Source organism: Lissotriton helveticus, chromosome 9 (assembly GCF_964261635.1).
Source record: "Lissotriton helveticus chromosome 9, aLisHel1.1, whole genome shotgun sequence".
NCBI classification, from domain to species: Eukaryota; Metazoa; Chordata; class Amphibia; order Caudata; family Salamandridae; genus Lissotriton; species Lissotriton helveticus.
This window is the reverse complement of record NC_136070.1, coordinates 163,792,978-163,819,571: the sequence shown is the minus strand read 5'-3', so window position 1 is coordinate 163,819,571 and position 26,594 is coordinate 163,792,978.

The following is a 26,594-nucleotide window of genomic DNA, read 5'->3' as shown; positions in this document are numbered from 1 at the left end:
CGCTCACAAGAAAGTGACTGATGATGTTGGTCGTGGAAATGCATTTGCTGACGAAATCGCAAAAGAAACGGCGAGGAATGTGATAAGCCAAATGTATGTTGCAGGCCCTGCAAGATGGGTTGGTGATGTTCGAATGTGTGAAGACACGATAGAGAGTGTGAAGTCTATTCAAGCTGAGGCTACAGAGAAAGAGTTGGACATGTGGACAGAAAGTACGGGTAGAATGGATGCAAATGGTTTTTGGGTTGAATTGTCAGAGCATCAGAGATGGTTGCTACCCGATGCATACGTGCTTGCAGTGGTTACAATGGCTCATGGAATGGCTCATATCAGCGTGAAAGGGATTTGCAAGTTGTTGGCTCCAGTATGGCAAAATGCAGGAATTCCTAAGTGTGCAGACAATGTCGTCAAGAATTGCATGGTGTGTCTGAAACACAATCCTGGTAGGGGAACCCCAACTCCAGCTGGTCATTTTGCACCTCCTACGTACCCGTTCGAGGTTTTGCAGCTAGATTTCATCCACATGGTGAGGTGCAACAACTTAAAATACGTACTCGTTGTTGTTTGTGCCTTCTCAAGATGGGTAGAAGTATATCCCCTAAAGGACAATACTGCCTTGTCCACAGCGAAAGCCCTTGTGAAAGAGTTCTTCCCCAGATTTGGAATGCCTAGAATGGTCTGGAGTGACAATGGGAGTGAATTTGTGGGTCGAGTGATGAAGAAAGTATGTGAAGGGCTATGCATTCAGCAAAAGTTCCACGCTGCAAATCACCCCCAATCAGCTGGACTAGTAGAATGCTATAATGGCACATTAAAACTTAAGCTGGCCAAGATTCAAGCGAGCACTGGTCTTAAATGGCCTGATGCTCTACCCTTAGCACTCCTATCAACCAGAATGACTGTGCATTCGCGAGTGGGACTTAGTCCATATGAAATTGTTTTTGGCAGTCCGGCCAATATATGGGGAGTGCCAAGGCCCACAAAGTTCAGTGAAATCGAACACCCTGTTTTGCTTGACTATTTGTACGAATTGACGGCTAAATTGCGTGTTTTACATCAACAGGTCCAGGACACCCTGCCTCCGGTCTCTGAAACTCCAGGTCATCCCATCGACCCTGGATCCTGGGTTCTTGTGAAAAATTTCCAGCGAACAAAGAACGATCAGCCCAGGTGGACCGGACCGCACCTCGTCCTTCTTTCCACAAGATCAGCTGTTCGAGTGGAAGGGAAAAAGCACTGGATCCACGGCGTACATTGTAAGAGGGTACCTTTACCTCTGCCGTACGACCGGTGGGTCCAGGAGGGTGTCGCCGACTCAGAGACTGAAACCATGCCTCGTTTTCTGCCTTTCAGTGATGCACGCGTAAAAGGAACACTTACTGAACGAGAAAGTGACAATATTTTGCAACCAGCTGTATCACCGTCAGTTCGATTGGACACTACAGAACCTGAACTCCTTTTCCGAGATCACACCATACCTGGAAAGCAAAGATACAATCTGAGGTCGAGAACTATGGACAAATAAAAACAAACCTTCTTTTTCATTGCTATTTTTGAAAAGTGCAGCTCTCCCATCTGAGAAACTTGCTTATTTTTGTTTTTCGAACCGCCATCTGGGTTCCGCTGCTAGGGCCGCGATTGCCCAAAGTCTTTGGGGAGCAGCTGACGACGTTAGGTCGACAGTTCTGGTTGGTCTAAGGGAGTTGCCCTGGACTGACAGAAGCATTCCTTAGCAGAAACAACCTCCCATCGCGGGCAGCATTGTATAGAGGATGGAGTTTTTCGAGATGGAGAGACCTGCCAAGGAAACGAACTTTAGAAACAGAATATGTAAAATGATGACAAAGAAAAGCTTTTTGATATTGTGCATTTTCATGTTATTCAGTGTGATGTTATTTTTAATAGGATATGTTTTATTCTCTTTTCGAGTAGCATTTGCACCCACTACATCGCCCATACCTCCTCCTACTGTTTCCTCTCATTCTTTTCAGCCCCTTCCTGAACACGAATCCGCTAGGAGATTAGAGTTTATTAATAACTCCTTTGTTCAGCTTTTGCACCAACACCAACTAGTAATGAACACAACTAACTGTTGGGTGTGTGGTCTTATGCCTCACACCACGGATAAAGGTATCCCTTATCTGGTCCTGCCTTTCAGCCATAATGGTTCTGTATGGGCATACAGAACAATGTTCATCTACGCACGTGAAGTCCACCCCCTACGTTCTGTAAAAGACAATCCCAAGAATAGTGCTCTAGTTAAGGGTATAGTCGACATGATTAAGGAAGAGATTTCTTATGAAACTACCCCGGAAGATGAGACACTTGCATATATATAGGATGGTACGTGACCGGATATGGAACTACACTGAGTGAGAACCAGCAAGCTAAGAGATCTTCCTCGATTTGGATTGTACCCCATCAGGGTCACCTATGTCTGCAAGGTACTGCCAAGAATCCCAGGGCTCAGTTAGGGAAGAGTATCTGTACTGAAACATATGTTTTTGGGTCTCAGACTTCCCCTGCGTTTTTAGCAGCTAAGGGTACCTATTTCGTCTGCCATGATAGAGCCTATACATGGTTGCCCCCTGACTTTTCGGGCTCATGTTTTGTTTCGTTCCTGTTGCCTCCCACCTACACAGCAGCGGCAGATTACCACAAGACAAGGATAGTTAGAGGTGTCTCGAGTAAAGAAGACACTGCAGAACAAGAATTTGGGGACTTCGCAAAGGGTTTTCTGCCGTTCTGGGGACCCATGGTTAACAGCAGGAACATAAGGCAATTGACAAGGGTGGTTGAGTCCACCGTAATTGAAACTGCTGGTGCCCTTAGTAACTTGACTGCTGAGCTCCAGTCGGATCGTCTCATGACCCTTCAGAACAGGGTCGCGTTAGACGTCATCCTTGCAGACCGAGGTGGGGTATGTAAATTGATCCAATCAAGTTGCTGTGTTTTCATTCCAGATAACGCTCCAACAGTATACCAGGCCATCTCCAAACTGCATAAGATTTCCGAATCTATTCATGTGGATAAAGGAGATTGGTCGTTAATGGGATGGTTCTGGGAACTGATATTCGGCTGGGGATGGAAAATTCTGATGGTCATTGGGATGGTCTTAGCCATTCTTTTCCTGTTCTGTCTGTGCGTGCAGTGTGCTCCTGCAATATGTGGCCTCTGTGCTACATCATGTGTAAGGAAACCTGCATCAAGAGACGAGCTAAGTACTAGGATGATGTTACAGCAGCATCTCAATGACTTTAGGGATATAGACCTGGACTCAGACTAGTATGAGGATAGGTTAATTGCCTATGTAAGGGCAAAAGGAGGGTTTGTGGTTCTGAAAATTCTGGACTCGTGTAATAAACTTTGCCGTAGCATGACGATTTTTATATCAAAAGACCGAGAATGGCTAGTACACTATGTACAAGCATTTTCGTCATATTCGAGTGACGATTTCACCTCGAAATCGTCATTTTCGTCCTGAACCCTTGGCTTCCATTTTGTGTACGGCAGCCATTTTGTGAGTTGCACTCACATAGGCTTATAACTACAGCCAAATTTGATATCAAAGGACACGTACACCTTAATTGACTTCTCTGAGACCTGGGCAAGCTGGAACCATTGCCCCAGGCCAAACCTGTTTGGTCAGTTCCTCTCCCAGTGGCCGAACGAGATAGCATCAAGGCACAACATGCCATAAACCCTTTTCATCGCACACACACCCTGCCTAATCTTGCTCACACCTGCCCCTGCTCTTTTCTCTCCCACTTGCTTTATGATGAGGAGGTGCCCGTTTTTATTGGGGGTCCACCAATATCTGATGGGAATGTTGGGCCATGCCGGATAATTTATTGTGGGCTGAACGAACTGCGATGTGGGCTTGTGATCATGACTCTGCTTTTCCTTTGTAGTGAAAACATGTGAATGGTATACTAAAATGTAAAGAATGTTTGCCTAAAGCACAATATTTCGTATAAAAGGAGAAGCCTGGCTTTGTAAGATTGAGCAGTCTCCTGAGAATATACACACCGTGTTGTTGTACTTCTAGGACGCCTGTTACTTGGTTGCAGCCAATAAAATCGATCCTTGACTTCACCTAGAAGACTCTGAGTTTCTGTGGTCTAAATCAGGAAAGTACTCGAGATCTTTGGGTGTGTACCCTGACACCACTGGGTTACCGGTTCGGTACCGGTTCTGAAAAACCCAGTACCTCAGGCACTCACGTCTGATGGGCAGGGGGTAACTGGGGCTGCATTGTAGTCCTGTAGGATGCCAAGGATTTCCTTTTCAGTGAGGTCTAGCTTATTTAGTGTGGCGAAAGTAGAGTTGTAGGAGAGGACTAGAGCTAGGGTTTCCTCCTCCAATAGGTGACAAGGATGCTTACGAGTATGAAGGTGCCTCAAGGATAGAGGTAGTGAATGTTTTGGGAGCTCTGTGATAAGAGGGGGGGTGGGGTTGAGCAGGGGCTTGAGGCTAGCGAGGGAGAGTTCGGCGAGGTGAAGGAGGTTCGTTAGATCCAGAATGAAGGAATGGATACTCTGAATTATTTTGGCAGCTCTGGAGTGCATAGTATCGATATCCGTATAAGGGGGAGCTGCAGAAGGACAGCGGGGCACAGAGATTAAGTAGCAGTTCTATCGTCATGCCTACAGGATAGGAATGAAGGGCTAGCTGGGAGGGGACCAGAGGTCCAGGGCCTGTTCTGTTGGCAAGGCCAGGAGACGTGATTGTAGGGTTAGGATGGACTGTGTTAGGAGCAATAGGAGGGGTGGTTTGTGTGCTAGCGAGGCTAGCTTGACCTGTATCATAGGTCATTGGAGGTATACCAGTGTCAGAGTCAGAGTGGTGAGCTAGTGGGGGAGACCGAGGGTCTCGGGCCGATAGCGTTAGCCAGGCCCGGAGACAAGCTAGAGGGTTTATGATGAACTGTGTTGGAACTCTCTGGGACAGCATGGGGGGATAGAGGGGAGGAGACCAAAGGTCTTGGGGTGGCTGTGTTGGTAGGGCCAGGAGATGACCTAGAGGGATTAGAAGGACCTGAGTTGTAAACCCTTAGGGAGGGGGTTTGTGGAAGGTTAGTCTCGCAGGGGAGGCTGGTTGGAGGATCTGCAGCTTACAGCCTTTGGCCTTGTACAGAAAGGATGACTACCTGACCTGACAATCCGCCAGGCAATGCACCAAAACCTGATAGACAGCTTCCATCCGGTCCCTGTGGGTGGCATTTGGCACAACAGGAATTGGCCCTAGACTCTGCTCACAACCCCACGGAAGCAGCCTGTTTTGTTTGTGCCCAGGTTGTTAACCAGCCCAGGTTTCCATGGTGCACAGTCATTGCCTTCTATATTTACACTATGTATTTTTGTGTTCAGGATTTAAATATATATATATATATATATATATATATATATATATATATATATATATATATATATATATATATATATATATATATCATAGATTGGCGGACCAAAAATTAGTTCTGCAAATCCACAGCAATATATATTTTTGTTTCTTTTGGCATCCCCCGCATCCCCAATAGAATCAATGGAATCAATAGACAGTAAAGGTAAAGATATTTACATTTCCAATGTGATTAATTTATTTGTCAAATCTATTATCCTGGTCTGAGTTGATGATTCACATTGTTGAATAAGGTGCAGATTGTCTCTAAAGATACTAAAAGACTCATTTGTGGATCAATAATCGAAAGGCTACCAAATGTTTTTGCAAAGCAAATGTCTCACAGATTTTGGACAGTTGCTCTCGCCTGAAGAATGCCATTAGTCTGCATAAAGTTCTTTCTTCATCCCAGGTTTGATGTGTTTTTGTTCAGGGGTTTGTGTTGAAGAGAAGAACAAAATGTCCTATAGACTATAAAATGGAAAAACACACCTTTTTTTACCCATCGTTTTTCCTTTGTCTCCTTGGATGGATCTGCATGTAATTTGACATGCTGACATTTTTTCATTTACACAATATGTCTGGCAAGGTTTGTTCATATTCGGTACTCACAAATCAAAAAGTTTTCAAACGGAAATTGAGTCTTATCCATAATGAGTGTTGGACACTATTTTCCTGCGATGATGGCACGCCACTCACAACATTTGCAAAAGCATTGAGGACAGTGGGCCCGATTCACAGAACTAACTTAAGACAAAGAGCCAGATGTAGGAGGCCATTTACCGACCGGTAACGGCCGATTTCGGCCGTTACCGACCGGTAAATGGGTATTTGGGATGTAGTGGCATCACTTTACAGATTTGGTAAATTTACCGATTCGGTAAATTTAACGATTCTGTAAAATACCAAATCGGTATTTTTACCGATTCGGTAAATCCCAGATGTAGGTGGGACTCTTCTGAGACCCAAAGGCCCTACAGATTTGGTAATTTACCACCCAATCCAATTGGGTGGTAAAATACCGAATCCAGGTGTGCATGCACATGTGTGCATGCACACCTAGCCATGTGACAGACAGACATGCCCTTAGGGCATGTCTGTGTGCCACATGGCACACATGCCCGTCTTTGGGGTGCTAGAGGGTGTCAAAGTGACACCCCCTGCACCCTTGCTGGAATTGGTATTTACCGAATCGGTAAATACTGATTCGGTAATGCCCATTGATTCCTATGGGCTTCAATGCCCATAGGAATCAATGGGCATTACCGAATCGGTATTTACAGAATCGGTAAATACAGAATCTTAACGATTCGGTATTTACCGAGTCTGTGTTACCTACATTCCCCCCCCTTCTATTTTACCACTTCTTAAATACCAAATCGGTAAAGTTCGGTATTTAAGAAGTGGTAAAATAGAATTACCTACATCTGGCCCTAAATTCTAAACTTACTACTTTTGGTATTCACAGAAGGCATTTAGTAGTAGTAAAGTTAGGATTTTGTCTTAAGTCTGTCTTAAGTCTGTCCTAAGTTTGTCTTAAATCTGTCTTAAGTCTGTCTTAAGTCTGTCTTAAGTCTGTCTTGAGTCTGTCTTGAGTCTGTCTTGAGTCTGTCTTAAGTCTGTTCTAAGTTTGTCTTAAATTTGTCTTAAGACTGTCTTAAGACTGTCTTAAGTCTGTCTTAAGTCTGTCTTAAGTCTGCCTTAAGTCTGACTTAAGCCTTACGGTTTTACGGCAATAGCAGTCGAACTCGAAGTTGGGGAACTGGGTTCGAGTCTCGGCAATGACGCAGAACATGCTGTGATTCTGGACATATCACTTAATCTCCTAGTGCCTAGCATAAACAAATGTATCCATATGTAATGAAACAATGAAACTGGTACTCATGTAAAGTGCTCTGATACCAAATATCTTCGGTTCCAGTTCGCACTATGTAAAACTCTATTAAAAATAAAGGTCATGCACACTGCAAGACATTGCGTTTTCACACTACAGATGTTATGTTGCCTACAATATTGGAAGCTCAAAATGACTCCTACAACCTCCATTTAGCCGTTGCACCATTATGTCATGGCACTTATTCATCCTGGTAGAGATTACATTTTTATGACACTATGGGCCATATTCTCAAGGAGCTATCGCCGAGTGAACGGCACTTTATCACAGCCAAAGTCACAATAAATTCCTCTCCCCATTCACGAGCTGATGCTAACAGCCTGTAGTACCAGTTTACCTGCGATAGCAGCCGCAAAAAATATTACCACAGATGACCCCCGCAACTATCGCTAATGAGATGCAGAGTAGGTGTTACCGTGCCAAAAGCTGCGACAACACCACTCGGCGATGAGATCACAAAACATGCAATAAGGCGCGTTAGCAGCAGGAAACTAACACCTGCTCTGACCTGGTGTAAAGTTGGACCACAGGCTGCACCACAAACGGGAGCCCAGCCCAGAGCGAACCCTGAAGAACAACAGATGCCATGGTGCCACTGGTCATGCAGCCTTGAAACCCAAGAGGGCCACAGCACTCACCGCCACCACCCACAGGATCCCCCTTCTGAGGAGAGAGATAGATGGACAGAGAGCTAGAGAAAAGAAGAGAGGGACTGGGAGAGAGAGCACCGCCCCTGCGCACCCAGGCCACACTGCTCACCTGCTGCCACCAGTGTGTCTCCAACCACGTGCTGGTATGTAGTGCAGTTCACCAGGTCCTACATCTGAGACAGACCCATCATCTGAAACAGAGTCCAGATACCTGAATATCAAAGTACATACAATTGAACGCAACATCATTGCCTATCTGCCCATGCGCACCCAGGCAGCTGCACCCTAGCCCCTCCCTCCGCCCAGCAGTGCATGCCCGCCCCTACGCACGGAGGCCTCACTGCTCACCTTCTGCCACCAGTGTGTAGAAAAGAGGGCCGACCACATGCCGCTGCAAGCCACATGCCCGGGGCCCGCGGACATGGCACCCTCCACATCATGCAGCCACGATCTGCAGGCGACCAGGTCTCTTTTTGGTGCTGGGTCTTGATTTCTCCATTGAAGAGGACGTACCAGTGCACCCGGCATCATCGCAGTCTGCACACCCGCTCAGCCTCATAGGTGCCACTAACTCTGGGATCCAGGAGGCGACACCACATGCCGGTAGGCCCGCGCTGCCCGCTGGCTCAGGCCTACACTGCAGTCTAGCAGGGCACACAAAACCTGAGCCATCCAGACCCCCGGGACTGGGCATCATCGCAGGCTACACACCTGCCCAGCACTTACGGTGCCCCTATCTCGGTGCACCCAAAGGCACCATCCCATGGCGGTGTGCCTGTGTTGTTCGCAGTGTATCCGGTGCCACCAAGTCTGTGCCCTGCTAGTCATGGACCCTCTATGATTGGGTATCGTGGTGCTGATGCCATCATGTCACCTACGGGCCTGCAGAATGTGATGTCGCAGGCCCGTGGGCCCCCATGCCTACATCCACACCACACAGAAACACCCCTGAGAGAGGTTGGAAATGGTGTTGTGCCCTTTTTTATTGGCAGGGTCACATGTGCTGTGACACGTGTCCTGGATGGATGTAGTGTGGGTGTAAACAAGCTGTGAGGGAGTGGCCGTGGCATGCTGACAACTAGACCTGTGTGCAGCAGATCACTACAAGGGAGTCCTGGCACATGTGGCGTTGTTGTCCCCCCTGGAGCATAAGCAGAGTGGGCTGGCCTGGCGTGTGCCAGTCCAGCGTAAGGGTTTGAGCAATGACCCGTGGTTCTGGATGTGGTTCCGTACGAAGCTGGACAAGGAAGTAAATAATGTGTGTGTCGCTGTTGTTGCATCAGCGCCACCTGGACATCATTTGGCAATGTGTCACCCTGTGACCGAAGTCCAACGACATGAGCCACATGGACAAAACAGGAATTCACCGACCTTACATTCATCCATACTACCACACTTGAAAGACCATAGAGACAACACATCTGTGTGATCTGGAATGTTTAATGCACATGCAGTGGAGTGTTGCATCTGGAGCAGTACAGGGCCATGGGAACCCCACTTTACAATGTTGGCCCATGGAGGGCCAGCCTGAGTCATTAATTGAATTACAAGTCCAAAAGAAGAGGAAGAGTTCAGTCCCCAGTCTGATAGCTGTGTCATTAGTGCTCAAACAGAATATTGCAGTCCATGTTGAGGGCCATGGTGAGTGTCGCAGAGTGTATCGGAGGAAAGTGAAAGGTGATGATGCAGAGGGCAGAACCAAGCTGAAACCGGCCATATGGTGGAGATGAATGCTACTGCATCTTTCTTGCCCCAAAGGCGGTTTCATCCGCCTCTTCGTCCTCTGCTGTTCCAGGTGCCTCATGTGTGGGTGGTGCTGGCCTTTCTCCAGCACTGTGTGGCAGTGACACCTCAGGGGCCGGAGGTGGAATGTCTGCTGCACTCTGTGGCACTGACACATCAGGGGGCGGAGATGTGGATGTAGTGGTAGCAGCTGCATGCATCAACGCCAGGCCTTGTGGCAGCAATACCATGAGGATGGTTTTGAGGTCTTTGAGGAACCTAGCTACCACTTGCTAGTGTTCAGCCGTATTTGCCCGCTCCATGATCTCCATGAGCCTCTGCATGTTTCCAAGCTCCTGGGCGACCTCGATGGAGCCACTCTGACTTGGCAGTCATTCTTGTCTCTGAGTCTAGAATCTGGCGATGTCAGCCATGGTTCGTTGGAGAGCATGGAGCGGACTGTGGGTGTCCGTTAGGGACTGTACGTGGTCCCTGATGGGACTTAGACACCCACGTATGGCATCTAGTTTGTCTGCCATGCAGTCAAAGCCCACCCACACCTGTTCAGCCAGCTGCTCCTGGCATCCCAACACACGGTGTTGGAAGGCCATGTGTTCTTCGTGGGGGTCCTAAATGTAAATGTAAATGTGTGTGTACTTGTAAAGCGCCTTGCGACTCCATGGAGTATCCTGGCGCTGAAGACCGCTGGGGAACCCGTCCTGGTTTTCCCTGTGAGATGGTCCCTTTCTGGGTATCTCCAAGGTGAAACCAGGCATCCCCGGCGTCTGTGGGGGGCCGTTGTAGAGATGAGGCAAGCTTAATGCCCAGAGTTGCCGAGTGTGTTCCCTGGTTAGAGTAGGCACCAAGGCGAGAATTATCGAGTCCGTTTTGACCCTGGTCTACGACCCTGCCGCGTCGGGAATTGAACCCTGGTCCCAGGCCGTTCTCTGCTTACCGGTCTGCCGCCTCTAACCAGTGAGCCACTCCACTCCACCGGGTCCTAGGAGGCAGCTGTGATGGAGGGTACTGCCTGCTGTGTGGTCTGGGCAGGGGGTGGGGTCTCCTCATAGCAGCTGGGCTGCCCTGCTCCTGGAGGTGGGCTGCAGAGACTTTCCACAAGCAGTTGGAGGGCGTTGGAGTGGAAGCTGTGGTGGTCCTCTTTGTCATCAGTGAAGAGAGGTTCGGTCTGCTCTGCAGGAGATGTTGATTGTCCTTCTGCAATGTGAAGGGGAGATGCAATTTAACAATGTGTTCACATGTGTGTTGTCTCATTGTTCATGTTTACATACAGACTGTATGACTGTGTATATCGTGGCTGTTTCGGAGGGGCTGCCCATTTGCTGTGGGTCAGTGGACATTTCGACAACATCACGGATGTGTGTTTGTACTTGTCCAATATCAACTCACATTTCCCTGCAATGCCACTTGTGATTGGCCAGTGTCTACACCCAGTCTGCACCAGTTGTGTCCTTTGTTCTGGTGTGGACGTTTTGCGGTTTGTGCCACATTGTTGTCAGTGTTGATGTGCTCTGAATGTGATGAATGTGTGCCTCATTTTGGGGGAGTCGCCCCTGCAGCTCTGATTTTGTTGCCCCTTATGCGGTGTGCCTCTGACTTATGTGCTTATACAGTGCTAAGATGTTGCATACTTGGGTACATTGTTCTCTTGGTGGGAGTTAGGGTCTGGGGCATGATTTGTCCGCAGATGTGCTCAGCTCAATTTTGCATGGGTGCCAATTTTGCCCATCTCCCTCCGTCCCCCCAGTCCCGGTCATTACTCACCCTGTTGCTGTTGTGTCGAGTCATGTTGAGCAGTGTCCGGTCCCCCAACTCCTGCCTCCGTCTCCCCACTAATGACTGTGGACACCATTTCCTCCATGTTGTCCAGCTCCTCCTGTGGCACAAATCTCCCACCTTCATTCTGCATTGCTGCCTTCCGGTTGTTGGCGAGTTTCAGCTTGGTTTTGTGCTTGACGTCTTTCCAGCGCCTCTTGACCTCTTCCATTGTCCTCTTCAGCACTTCCACTGCATTCACCTTGTCCACAATGGATTGCCATAATTCATTTTTTGTTGCCAATAACACAGTGGAGGTGACGAACAGCTGTTGATGGTGATCGACCACCTCCGTTATCAGGATCCTGTTTTCCTGCGGACTGAATCGCTTCTTCTTTCTCTTCTTATCCTTGGCCTTCCCTGACCCCGAGGTCCCAGGCAGGTCCTCCTTGGGGCTTGTGGGGTTCTGGTTCTCCTCGGTACTTGCTCTGGCGACATCCATGATTCTTTGCTGTTGTTTGGCATTGGTTTGTCTGTTTTGTTTTTTTACTTTTATGGTGATTTTTCCTCCCTGACGGGTGTGGATTGCAGGCCTGTCGCTGGTTTTCGCAGATTATTGTATCACAATTGGCATCATCACAGCTTTTTTTTGTAATCACGTTTCGCATTTTTGTGGTGTGGCGTTGATTTTATCACACCCATTTGATGCGTTATCTGGTGACTATCGCAAGGTACCGTCGTGTTGTTAATACTTGGTTAACACGGCGTAAATTTCCCAAAATAGATTGCGATGTTGGGAGTTGGGTTAAGTTACTTTTGCGATGATTATCACACGTTCTTGAGAATATGCCCCCATACTGCTGTGTCAACAAATCTTTTTATATCTTGAACCATTTGCGGCTGTCATCTTTGAAGTATAAACGATTAGGGTCTTAGTTAGATCTTGGTGGATGGAATACTCTGTCACAAACGTGACTGATATCTTGTCCGCCATATTATGATCTCCATAGAATTTAATGGGATAGTAATACGGTGAATGGGATAGCAAACTTCAGTAAACTTCAATAAGTTGAGTTCTTAAGAACTACGGGCCCGATTCACAGAACTAACTTAAGACAAAATTCCAAACTTACTACCATTTTGGTATTCACAAAAGGCACTTACTCATTTTGGTATTCACAGAAGGCACTTACTCATTTTGGTATTCACAGAAGGCACTTACTAATCAATGAGTAAGTGCCTTCTGTGAATACTAAAATGAGTAAGTTACTCAAAGTGAGTAAGTTACTCATTTTGGTATTCTCAGAAGGCACTTACTCATTAATGAGTAAGTGCCTTCTGTGAATACCAAAATGAAGAAGTTACTCAAAATGAGTAAGTTACTCAAAATTAGTAAGTTACTCATTTTGGTATTCGCAGAAGGCATTTAGTCATCAATGACAATGCCTTCTGTGAATACCAAAATGAGTAAGTGCCTTTTGTGAATTCCAAAATGGTAGTAAGTTTGGATTTTGTCTTTAAGTTAGTTCTGTGAATCAGGCCTTACGTTGTCTTATTTATATAGATCCAGATCTCTAAGAACTAGATGCTTCATTTTATGATTGCAATCATCAAATTAGGCATGGTGTAAGCAATTCTCTTGTCTGTGAATATATGTAATGCCATGTTAAACTATGGCCAAATTGCTTTGCCTGATTTTGGTGATTCATCACTATAGTATTAGTTAATCAGCATAATAAGCTGACCTTTTCCATCATTATAGTTCCGCAGAATTTTGAAAGCAATATGTGTACATATTCCTGCAGATGTTTCTGAAAAACCTGTTTCCTTAGATCCAAGACATTTCAAATCAATTTAGAAGATTAAGATTGATAGGTGACTGGGCACCTTCTTTAAAATACTACACATTAGGGGCCAGATATAGCTCGCCAATTACCGGTCGGTAACGGCCGATTTCGGCAGTTACCGACCGGTATTTGGGAATTGACATGTAGGGGGCAATTTATTTGCAGAATCGGTATATTTACCGATTCGGTAAATTTACAGATTCGGTAAAATACCGAATCGGTAAATATACCGAATCTGTAAATCAATATGTAGGTGGCACTGTAATCAGTGCCACAGGCCCTTACCGAATCGTTATTTACCATGGAATACTATTCCATGGTAAATAACGAATTCCAGTGTACATGCACATCTGTGCATGTACACCTGTGCCATGTGGCACACAGACATGCCCTAAGGGCATGTCTGTGTGTCACATGGCACACAAGGCCGAAACAGGGGTGCAACAGGGTGTCAAAGTGACACCCTGTCCCCCTTGTGAATTCGGTAGTTTTTACCGATTCGGTAATTACCGAATCGGTATCTGCCATTGAATCCTATGGGCTTCAAGGCCCATAGGAATCAATGACAAGCTTACTGTTCGCGATCGCAAACGTACCGTTCAGGATCGCGAGCCAGAAAAAGACTCTACTGCACATCGCGAACCGGAGTTTTCTGCGCTCTACGAGCTCCGCAGAGTGCAGAAAACTCTGCATACTCCGCAAACTGAGGGAAGTTCACCGCCCAGGCCTAATCTTGATAGCATCTCACTGTTTACTTAGAGTCACTTTCTCTAAAATGACCATTGAGGGCTTCATAGGATCTCATAAAGTTATGTTAGGCTGACTTCTATAGCTCACTATCATCCGGGTGTGAGCCAAAGCCAAACCTAAGTTCTACTGCAGCTGCTCAAGCACCCAGATCTTCAGCCTCTTGTGGAGTGGAATTCAAGAAGTGAGGACAAGGCTTATTTGTGTAGCACCAGGTCGTTCCTGTTTTTTCATATGCCTATGGAGAGAGTCCAGACAAGAGGAGGTGTCTGGAAGGTTTGTGAAATCAGATGTGATTGTTGAGGTATGGTGGGACTAGTGTCAGGTAGTTCCCTGAGAGCCTGGGAGTTTGAAACATGTGTTTGTGTATAGGAAGAGACTAGAGCTCCTTCAGGTTTGTTGGAATGTGAGTGTGGCGTGGAAGTTTGAGAGTGATTCTGGCTGGCAAGTTCTGAATGGTCTATAGCCTTGTGGTAAGTTTTTTGTTGATTCTGGTATACAGGGTGTACCCGTATCTAGCTTGCTTGCAATTAGAGCATGTGTGACATTTTCTGGGTGCCAATTGGAAGGCAATTGAACATTTTTCTCAGCATCTCCAGGGTTTTGAAGCATGAGGCAGTGACAGCATTGTCTTAGGCGGCCATGTTGTGTTTGCTGTTGAAGACAATCCCAAGGTTCTTGGTGTGGGTGGTGGAGGTGAGTGTCAATCCTGGCTCTGTTGGATACCGGGTGAAGTTCCACAGTGAAGTACTCTTCCCAAAGATCACAGTTTTGGTCTTATTGGTGTTTAGCTCTAGGCAGTTGGTCTCCATCCTGTGGACAGTTCCAGTAATGCAGGCATTGAACTTGATCCAGGGACTGGGCTTCTTCTATAGGAGGTGAAGAAATAAGTTGCAGGTCATTGGCTTGAGAGAGGCAGTTGGTGTCATGGGAGGAGATGTTGCTGGCTAAAGGGATTATGTATACATTGAAAAGGGTTGGGCTCATAGAGGATCATTTGGAACGCTGCAGATGAGATCACGGGCATCCAAGGTATACGGTGCCAGGCTGACTGACTGGGTCTTTCCAGTCAGGAAGGAGCTTATCCATCAGAGTGTGCATCCTTGGATTCCGATGTCATGTAGGCTTTGGATGAGGATGGGGTTTGAGACAGTGTCAAATGCTGCAGAGAGGTCCAAGAAGATGAGGGCTGTCATGTCTCCTCCTTCCAGAATCACGCAGATGTCATCTGTAGCAGCAATGAGGACAAGTTCTGTGATGTGCTTAGATGTGAAACCAGACTGAGTGGTGTCGAGGAGTTGGTGGTCCTTGAGGTATTTGGTGAGGTGATTTTCTGTAAGAGCTTGGCCCGAAATGATAGAAGGGAGATGGTCTGTAGCTAGTGAGAATTCAAAAGACAGCAGAGGGTTTCAACAGTGATGGTAGGACAGTTGGGTGTTTCCAAGCATCTAGGAAGGTGGTGGAAGAGGTGGAGGCTTTCAGAATGCGTGTGGGCATCACTCTGATGGGTTGCAGTCATCTGGAGTAGGTGTGGTGGGGCAGGGGTCTGATGTGGCTGCTGAGTGGATGGACTTCATGGTGACAGCGCTTTCTCCTGGGATGATGATGAACGATTTGGTTAGCATTGGTTCTTTGGTTAAGATTGGGATGTGCTCGGTGAGGTCTGCCAGGTCCAGTTGCAGGTTAAAGTTTCAGTAATTGTTGCTGATTTTGTCGCTGAAGAATCGAGAGAGATTGTTCTGGAGGTGACTGATTCATGCTGCAAGAGGGTGATTGTGTTGGAGATGGCTGCTGATGAGGTAAAATGGTAAAATTCTCTACAGTGGTGAAGATTTCTTTGCTCCTGGTAGTGCTGGCATCGATGCGGTTTGCCATAGTGGTGTGCTTGGTGGTCTGGATCATTTGGTGGTAGCATCTCACGGCAGATTTGAATGTGGACCTGGCTGCATTGTGCTGCCTCATTGTTAAAGGTGGGCATAGTGCTCCGCTCAGTCCACGGAGTGTGCATAGTGTTGCCTACTTCACGATTCGCAAAGTATGCGAAGTAGGCAACACTACGCACATGCCATGGTGGAGCGAAGATGCCTGCCACCCGCCTCCCTCCCGCCCTCTTGTAAATGCCCTCCAAATGATTTAAAACATTATAAAATGAAATAAAACGACTTACCTGACATGCGGCGTCCCGGGGCTCCCTCTTCCTAGTTTCTCGCTGACTTCTTCCCGACAACTGCGCATGCGCGGGCACCTGCGCATACGCATTACTCGTGAAAAATGTGAATGCGGGGGCGCCCGCGCATGCACATTTGTCAGGAAGAAGTCGGCGCTAAACTAGGAAGAGGGAGCCCCGGGACGCCGCATGTCAGGTAAGTGGTTTTAATTACTTTTACAATGTTTTAAATCATTTGGAGGACATTTACAAGAGGGCCGGAGGGAGGCGGGCAGTGCGTAGTGGGGCTACGCGAAGTGTGTGGGTGGGCGTAGATTTCCTCCCACTTCGTGGTGCTTCGTGGTGCTTCGCGTAGCCCCACTACGCCCACTACGCCCAGGGTTACTCATTATCCATTTTCACTCTTGTTGTTTACAGTGGCATTTAAGCAGTGTGTGTTCCTTCATGTCCCAACTGGCCGGGGTCTAGATCTTGCTATGTTTGAGGGAGCAAAAAGTTGTGGAACACACACTTTTTGTGTTGAACGGGATTTAGAAAATTGCTGCATGCCTCAGAGGTATTATTCTCTGGTCCATGAGTGTGACAAATAGATGCAAAAGTAGCATCTCCTGATTAGGGGACGTCCCCCTGAGCGCACTGCATGAAGTCTGCATTTGCAGAATGTGTACGTCTGTAAATAATTTGTATCAAAATAGTAGACTCAAACACTGATGCTGAGCTTCTATGAATTGATTCATAGATCAATATTCATTTCATCATATCGAATACTGATATTATCAGCTTAGATACAACTGTCACCAAATTCAAACCAGACCAGACATTTTGGCTTGCCTGCACATACACCCGTGAGGATGGATAGGTCTGAATCACGATGTGAAGAACAAAAACATGTGAAAACTAAATATACTCTGTGTAATGAACAAGAGAAGACGGGGGACAATACTAGAAGAAGCTGCGTTATTGTGTAACTATGCGGTTTGAACCAGATTGGGTGAAGAAAAAAACAGGTGTGTGATAGGTTGAATGTTAAAAAGTATATCTGAGAGTAGTATGTGGTATCAATTACATGGTCGATGTGCTCACCATGCCGAGAGTGAATATGTACAAAACAAACTGTAAGACTTGGTGACATTCATTAAGTTACATGAATAAAAGTAAAACTATGTAAATAAAACAAGTGTCTGTTATTGACACGAAATTATGGCGTGCCAATAGTAAACCAAGCATGAACGGCAATAAACTATGGCTTATCATAAACTTCTGTATTGGAAGATACAGCAAAAGTATTAAAAAACTGATAGCGCCTACATGAATGTAAGAGATTGGTTAGTAAAAGAATAGTCATGGTTCAAAGGGAAACATTGTTTACAACGCAGGGATTACATCGTGATGCTATTACATTGTGGTTTTCACAATGCAAGTCGTTACAACGACTTGCACTAGATGGCGCTCTAGGGCAAGGAATAGTATAATTTACTATCCAACACCTTTCCAACTGTACGTAGACTGGAGTTGGAATAGTAAATTATACTACTCCTAAGTCCAGCGCCCTTCAATGCAAGTCGTTGTAATGACTTGTGTTGTAAAAACCGCAATGTAATGTACCGCGATGTAAATGTATGCATTGTAATGTCATACATCCGATTCAAAATCAACGATCATGCCGGACGGTAACGTGTGAGAGTTACAAAGCTAGAAGTGGTTTGCTAAAATAAAGACGCACGGTGAATACAGGCGAGGTATAGCAGCATGTATACAGGAAAAACTTACATGAACGGAATGGCAGTAACGTGTATCAGTTGAAAGCAAAGGAAGCACCCGTGTAGGGGACAGGAAGTCAGTTAAATAGATTGAGTAAAAAGAGAAAACGGATGAAGAAAAGAAAAAAAGAAGCTCATGGATTCAGGCGCTATCTTAAAACATGTCAAGAGTAAGGAATGTGTAGCGTAAATAACACCATAGACAGACATGCAAAATATACAAACCACAGTACAATGACAAAGAAGGAAAAGAGCAGAATGAAAATATAAACAGGTGGTTGCGAGATAAACACTCGTACCGCACCTGTGAAAGGTTAACAGACTAATACAGTTGAATGAAGGATAGTCATAGCTGAATTAATCTACATAATAGTATAATAGATTGAAAAAAAAATGCAGTGATTAACCCTCGAAACAAGAAATAAAAAAATAAAAGGAAGTAAGGTGAATTCTGCTAGAGAATAAAAACAGAATTAACCCTGGGCGTAGCAGGCATAGTGCCCCTACGTAAAGTTTCACTGAGTTGGAAAGCAACTCCATGGAACTTCACTACGCTACGCTCCATGCCCTCCTACCTCTCCAAATAATTAAAAGTTATTAAAAGGCACTTACCTGCCCCTTGGCTGCCTCTTGAGGAACATCGCCACTGATAGAGCGCGGGTTCACCTGCTCGTTTTACCATACTCACCTGGGCCCATAAAACATACACACTTTGAACAGGTAAACCTACTCTAATCAGATGTTAATTAACCTTTCAGGACCTATACCACTGACTTACCAAACCCAGTCACCGGTACCTAGAGTCCTAAGGGATCAAGGGTGTTACCATAATAGGCAGTAAATACAAATGTGCATTAATAAAATAACCACAGACTCGGGAAAGGATTAAACACTTTATCTATGTAAATTCTTAAATGTCAGAGTCCATTCCAATTCAACTAAAGCACATTCAATTAGGAAGAATAATATCAAAGCAAGATGATGTGAAAATATTACGAGACTTTCTTTAAGCATTGAAAAATAGGAAGGGTAAGAAAAGGGAAACCGTACAATGACATATCCACATTAATTTATATTTACCTAGAATGGTGTGAAAACCAACCCTGGCCACGGCCTGGGATAAAGGACAGGACTCATGATAGTTCCGGTGACAACAGGACAGGACAGGTGCAGACCAGAATCAGGACAAGTACGGACCAAATTGGATCAGGACAGGACCACCGCAGGTCAGGACCGGCACCCACAGCTAAAGTGCAACGCCAGCGTCACACCCTCTCTGCAACTAACAGTTGGACCCCGATTTGGTTATCGAATTCCTCTCTCTCAGAACCCCGATTGGGTTATCGAATTTCTTCCCAGAACCCCGATTGGAATATCGAATCTTCTGACAGAGTGCTCCGCCTGCACCTCTGCTCTCGATCGCCTATTGAGTACGTTGGGTCAGTAACAGGCCAGCTATTAGGACCAGTTGGACAATCTAACTAGCTAAGCTAAGGTTCGTGTTGGTGTTTCCTTCCCTCGCGGCCGGGCTTAGCTCCGCCCCCCACCCTCAACGACCGGCCGGGCTTTGTTCCGCCGGTCCAGCGCCACTTTGCCAGACTGCAAGCCCCAGGAGCCACAGGGGCACATCGCGCATTTTCCACGCGCCAGGAGGCGCTTAAAGACTCGCCTGCTGCGGAGTCCTTTGGTGTTCGTGTTGGTGTTTCCTTCCCTCGCGGCTGGGCTTAGCTCCGCCCCCCACCCTCAACGACCGGCCGGGCTTCGCTCCACCGGTCCAGCGCCACTTTGCCAGACTGCAAGCCCCAGGAGCCACAGGGGCACATCGCGCATTTTCCACGCGCCAGGAGGCGCTTAAAGACTCGCCTGCTCCTTCGTCCTGCGAGGATGCGCGCGGGATGCGCCGGGCTAGCCCCGGCAAAGGGCGGGCCCTCTGTGGCCCTCAGAGGCCTGAGGAGGATGGGACGGGCCACCCCCCTTGGCATGTCATGAGGAGGTAAAGCTACCGATTAACTTTTTCGTACTGGACATTAGCACCTGCCTTATAAACTCTATTAACCTGTTTACCTCCATTCCATACCAAGACCCGCAAGGGGGTTACCACTAAAACTGCTCTCTGGTTGGATTCTTGCCCTAGGACGAAAGATATGAATACAATTAGTACACTGTTACCTACGCGCAGAGATGTCGAAAAAATTTCCAACCAGTAATCAATCCTCTTCTGAGATAACCAGTACAGGGTGTAGCCTCTCACTGTTGGAGGAACTAAACAGTCTATGTAAGACTAGGTATGCCCCAGCAGGATTACCCTCTCCGCCAAACAACATTAACCCGTCAACCCCTAATGAGAGTGTGCTGGAATCCTTCGCTATTTTCACAAAAGCCAATATACAAAGTACAGTACACATTGGGGGTACATCTGCCAAAAGGAAACATGACGGGGACAAATATAATGAGAGTCAATCTAAAATACTAAAATTACAAAATGGGCCCTCTAGTCCTACTTTGTCTCCTACCAATTCCCCCCCAAACCCAGAGGTGGCTAATAAATCAGACGACCTAGCACCCATTTCCCAGATGGCTTTATTGTCTATGATCGAACAATTGATCAAATCTATCATATACCCCCTGATTGACAAAATTAACATCTTGGGGGATAGACTGACAGGGATTGAGGAAACAATTAAACTTAATTTGTTACCTTCTACCACAGTTGCAACATCTAATCATCCCTTGACAATTGCCCCCTGAACGTACCTAAACCAACTATACAAAACAAAGCTGCCCAAACCCAAGTAATAGTTTCCTCCTCTTCGCCCCCAAATGTTCCTAAAGCCCCTCTTAAAACCACTATAGTGCACAATACCAGAGTAGACCGCAATAGGGTTTCTCGAATTCATCTACCTCCAGAGGCCGCTCCATTCGTGTGCGTCCTCTCGGGAGTCCCGCAACTCAAAGAGGGAAAAACAGAGAGACAACATGACCTGTTAAATAAGGTCAAGTTTTGGCTAACAAAAAATAGACCCCTGCCCCATGATCTTGACGGAAGGATCATGAGTGCGAGGAGAGTGGGCTGGTTAGGTCCCCTCCCAAAAGACATCACTGGTGACCTGGTACTAATAAGATTTAGGAGTAGACATATTGTTCCATACCTCAAAACGTGGACACCCAGAGAAGGTGATGGCCCCATATCTATCTGGGACCTTCACGATTTCTACCCAAGCACTTCATATATCCCAGCCCCTAGACTCGTGGCCGTGGATAATACCAGGATGGGCAGAGGAGTTTGCGTACCACAGTATCGTAGTATCCCCGCGCTTAACAGTATTGATTTAATATATAACAATCTTAACTACTGATGTATTGTAAGAACTGTTTCATGAATCCTGTATAGTATGTTATTACCAAGATAGTCACTTCTACAGGGTGAGCAAATGTTTTTAATTTTTTAACTTGCAGATAATTTGTGACTTCATATGTATGTTTCTTTTTTATCATGATTGTATTTTTTTAACTGTACGCTTTTATGATTTTAAACAAAAATCGAATAAAGCAATTTGAAACTGAAACTGAACTAGCTAAGCCTATCTTAGTTACACCATTTTCCCAGGCAGTGTACTGATGTTGCAAGTTCGTGTATTCCCTCAATTTGCTTGGTCAAGGGCGAGGAGAGGTCATCACACCAAACCAGTTATGAGGTCATTTATTCAAATATTCAAATTAATGTTCCCTCTCACAGTTTTATTTTCCCATGCACTCTATATCCCACCAACAATGGATGTTTCAATAACAAATACAAGGTATACGAAGATTGGTAAGTTGTCTTCCTTTTAGAGGGTAAAAGTTCATTTTCCAAGGCGCATTACAGGCAAGACTGTCACTGGCACGGATTCAATGCCATGGCTTGTGGACTCGACGGAATTCAGCACATGCGTGTTGAGTCTCAAAATGGAGTTCAGCAATCACACATCAAATACGAGCTAGTAGCAAAATCAAAGAGAAACAAATTTAGAACAAAGAATAAATGAATGCATTGTACACCACTTATATCTACTATATTCCCCTTTACTTTATTTTAACTATAGCGGTAATGATTAGGCAGAACGAACAGGGTTTAGTGCGAGCAGCAGTGCAAGCATCAGCATGTGAAACATAGAGCAGCCATCTTTAAATCTAGTGCGCAGAAGCAAACATTTCCCACCAAAGCAGAGAATACGTCATGTCACGTGGGTGTGACAGACGCATTAAAGATCCCACATTGCGACGGCCATTTTAGATCACTCAAGTTACTGATGGTAAAAAAGCACATAGGAAAGCTTCCCCTAGATACTAGAAATATTGTGTGGTGCATTATTAGTAATATTAAACATTTTTATTAGTGCATTATGTGTTATTTCGAGAGGGTTGAATCAGAGCAAGTTTCTTCACTTGCGAAACCTTGCTCCATTACCACTCACCTGCCTTCTCCTCGCCATCATGCTTCAATGCTAACCCCTACGTTAAACGTCTTGCGGGTGGGCATGCGCACTCGCAAGAGTTTCAAAGTAGGGGTTAGCATTGACCTCCTCGCTGGCTTGCTGGAATGCTAACCCCTAGGTTGAACGTCTTGCGCATGCGCACCTGCAAGACATTCAACATAGAAGTTAGCATTGCATCAGGACTGCGAGGAGGAGGTAGGAGAGTGGCAAGGTTCCTCTGGAGGCAGCCAAAGGACAGGTGAGTGCCTTTTACTAACTTTTAATTATTTGGGGAGGGTTGAGGTGCCGAACAACGGAATTCTGAGCGGGCAGAACTATGTAAACTCCGCTGGCGGTACGGAGTTACCCGCCCGGGGTTAAACAGAATCATATATAGAGAATGAGTACATTTCCGAGAGGTGTAGCTCAGTAGGAATGTGCGAAATAAAAGACACGAGAATATGACATGATGTGTGGGGAACCAAATGTATAAAGACTACAAAATGACTACAGAAGTCCCAAGATGTGTTACAGATAACATAAGAACTCCATTTGATCATTGAGACCATGCAGTTTAGAGAGTCCAGAAATGTAATCCAATGGTTTTCCCTTTGGAGGAGATGGTTGTTATTGTCTCTGCCCTCACGTTTCTCCACGACTTCCAAAATCAGAAACTTTAGTTGGCTGATGTTGTGGTAATTTTCAATGAAGTGGGCTGCAACCACTGACTTCATGTTTCTAGTCCGGATGTTACTTTTGTGTTCATGTACTCTAATTTAGATTTTTCGTTCGGTTTTACCTACATATACAAGGCAGCATGGACATTTCAGCAAATATGACGTTGATGGTGTCACAATTGGCAGTCACTCTTAAGTTGATTCTTGTCCCTTTCATGGGGTGAGTCATCACTGAACCTTTTATGATGTTATTACAATTACTACAATTGTAGCAAGGTGATGTTCCTTTATATGTTGTTTTTTGTATGTTTTCGGGTCGTTGTGTGATCATTCTTTGATATTCTTGCCTCTGCTGAAAGCGAAAATAGGCTTTTCACTAAAGATACATTTGAAGTCTGGTACTAGGGCAAGGATGGACCAATGCTTGTTGATAGATCTCCTATATCTCTGGCTCATGGTAGAAAATGTAGATACTACTACCATGCATTTTTGGTCTTGTTTCTGAACCTGAGTCATGATTTCTGCTCTGGATTTCGTCATGCTGCGAGACCTAGCTTGTTCCAATGTATTGGTTGGGTAACCTCGTTGGCTAAATCTTTTTAACATAGTTTCTGTTTGTTCCTTCAAATTGATGGGGTTCGACAATAATCTTTTTACCCTTAGTAATTGCGAGTATGGTAAATAGTTTCTGAGGGTTTTCTGGTGGAAACTATTATAATGTAGCATATTGTTCCTATCAGTTGTTTTTCTGTAAATGTTGGTCTCAAATTTGTTATTAACTCTGTTGATTTGCATATCCAGAAATGCTATACTACTTTCATGAACCTCAAAGATAAATTGAATTCTGTAGTTGATCTGATTCAGAGAATTTAACGCAGTGATTAGGGTGGCATGTGTCCCCTTCCATAAATGAAAATATCGTCAATATATCTTACGAAGACTGCAGCGTGGTGCTCACAAATGTCCAATGCCAGGATGTTTTTTTCTTAAAATGTATTCATGAAGGGCCCGATTCACAGAATGAACTTAAGACTAAATCCTAAACTTACTACTATTTGGTATTCACAGAATGCACTTACTACTTTCGGGATTCACAGAGTGAACTTACTACTTTCGGGATTCACAGAATAAACTTACTACTTTCGGTATTCACAGAATAGATTTAAGACTACTAACTCTAAGTCCGAAATCGGGGAGTAAATTCCGGCCCGGAGGCGGAGCTTCCGGCTTGGAGGTGGAGCTTGCGGCCCGGAGGTGGAGCTTCCGGCCCGGAGGCGGAGCTTGCGGCCCAGAGTTGGAGATTTCAGCATGGCAAAAATCCCCACCTCCGAGCCGGAAGCTCCACCTCCAAGCTGCAAGCTCCGCCTCTGGGCGGGAAGCTCTGCCTCCGGGCCGCAAGCTCCGCCCCCAAGCCAGAAGCTCCGCCTCCGGGCCGGAATTTACTCCCCGATTTCGAACTTAGAGTTAGTAGTCTTAAATCTATTCTGTGAATACCGAAAGTAGTAAGTTTATTCTGTGAATCCCGAAAGTAGTAAGTTCACTCTGTGAATCCCGAAAGTAGTAAGTGCATTCTGTGAATACCAAATAGTAGTAAATTTAGGATTTAGTCTTAAGTTCATTCTGTGAATCGGGCCCGAAGATATTAGTGTATGTTGGAGCTGCGCAATTGCCCATGGAAATACCAGGTAGTTGTAAAAACCACTGGTCTTCCCATCAGAAATAACTCTGATAAAGAGGAAAATGAAGTAATTCTAAGAGGAACAGTTGAAAACTATGGTCAAGGTTACAATACAGTAACGTTTCTTCAATGGCTTCAAGGCCTAGGTTGTGTGGGATTGAGGTGTAAAGAGATTTGACATCTGCAGTACACAGCCATATTTCAGCATCTTCAATAAAAGTGTCTTGGTTGATTTTGCTGAGAAATTACGTACTGTTCCTGATATATGTACTGATGCTTCTTACAAAAGGTTGAAGATGCTTATCTATAAATTTGCCCACCAGTTCATGTAGACTCCCTCTTGTGGAAACAATGGGTTGGAAAGGAGGATGTTGTAGATCCTTGTGGACTTTCGGTAGCATGTACATTGTCAGTGTTTTAGGGTTATTTTGGCTGAGGTATCTGCTAGTTTTCTCGTTAATGATGCTTTTGTCAACCACTCTTTTCAATACGTTTCTCAAAATATTGGAGAATTGTTCGGTGGGGTTGTAATCTAGTACACAATAGGTGTCAGTGTCCATTACGTGATTCTGAACTTGTTCTAGGTAGAAGTTTGTGTTCATAACTACTAATGCTCCTCCTTTATCAGTATTTTGGTACATGATGTTGGGATTATTGGCTAAGCCTTTGAATGCATCCAATTCTTTGATGGTTAAATTACAATATTTGGATTTCTGTTTGAAAATGAATTTGCGTAAGTCATGTTTGACTAGATTCTCAAAAGTGTCCAGGCTTTTGTGGCTGACAGGAGCCATATATGTGCTTTTGCTTCTCCATCAATGGCTGTGGCTGGACCCGAAGCTCAACTTTAACCATCACACCAAGATTGTTGCCGAAAAATATTTTGGAATAATGAAGGGCCTCTGGAAGACGCTAGATGTGCTCCCCGCAGCCGCCAGAAAAACCCTGGTCCATGCACTGGTTACATCTTGCCTGGACTACGGGAACGTGCTATATCTTGGGGCAAATGCGAAGTGTGTTAAAAGATTGCAATGCATCTAAAATGCGGCGGTTTGCCTTGTTTTGAGGTTACCCAGAAGAGCTTCATCCAAGAACGCCCTCGCAACTCTACACTGGCTCCCGTTAAGGGAAATAATTGTGTTCAGAACTCTATGTATTAGCCACCACATCCTTCAGGGAAAGGGTCATAGCTATCTATACAATTTATTGACCCCTTATATCCCTACCAGGGCTCTGAGATTTGTGAGGACAGGAAGGGTAAAACTACCAGTAATTAAAAGAGCAAATATGGGGGAAAGATCCTTCAGATGGCTGGCTGCTATACACTGGAACGACCTTTCACGCTCAGGTCGGAACCATCGGAGAGGACTTTCCGAAAAAAATAAAAAACCTGTCTCTTTCACATATAGTGCCTCTGTGTTGTTAGGTGCATCTTATGATACTAAATCATGATGGGTGACTAGCTGCAGCGCGGAGACATACTAGGTAGTATAACCAGGCGCTTTGGAAACTCATTTATTATAATCCCGTGAGAAGATCTTCTTCCTCTTTGTCACGTTGTTCCACAACGTTTTCAAAAAAGTTTCTGAAACAAAGATTACGCATTAGTTTGAATAAGCTAATCTCCAATTCTAAACTATTGGTGTGACAAGAAGGCACAAACTATCTCCCCTTTTGGAGAGTCTTGATTTCCACAGGGTTTCGTTGGTAAGAAGAAATGTGATGACTCGATTATTGAAATCTGAGTCTTCTTCCCTTTGAGTCTCCTGCTCGTCACTGGTAGAGTCTTTGTCTCCGAGTTGTCCTTCTCCCCTTCTTTTTCCTT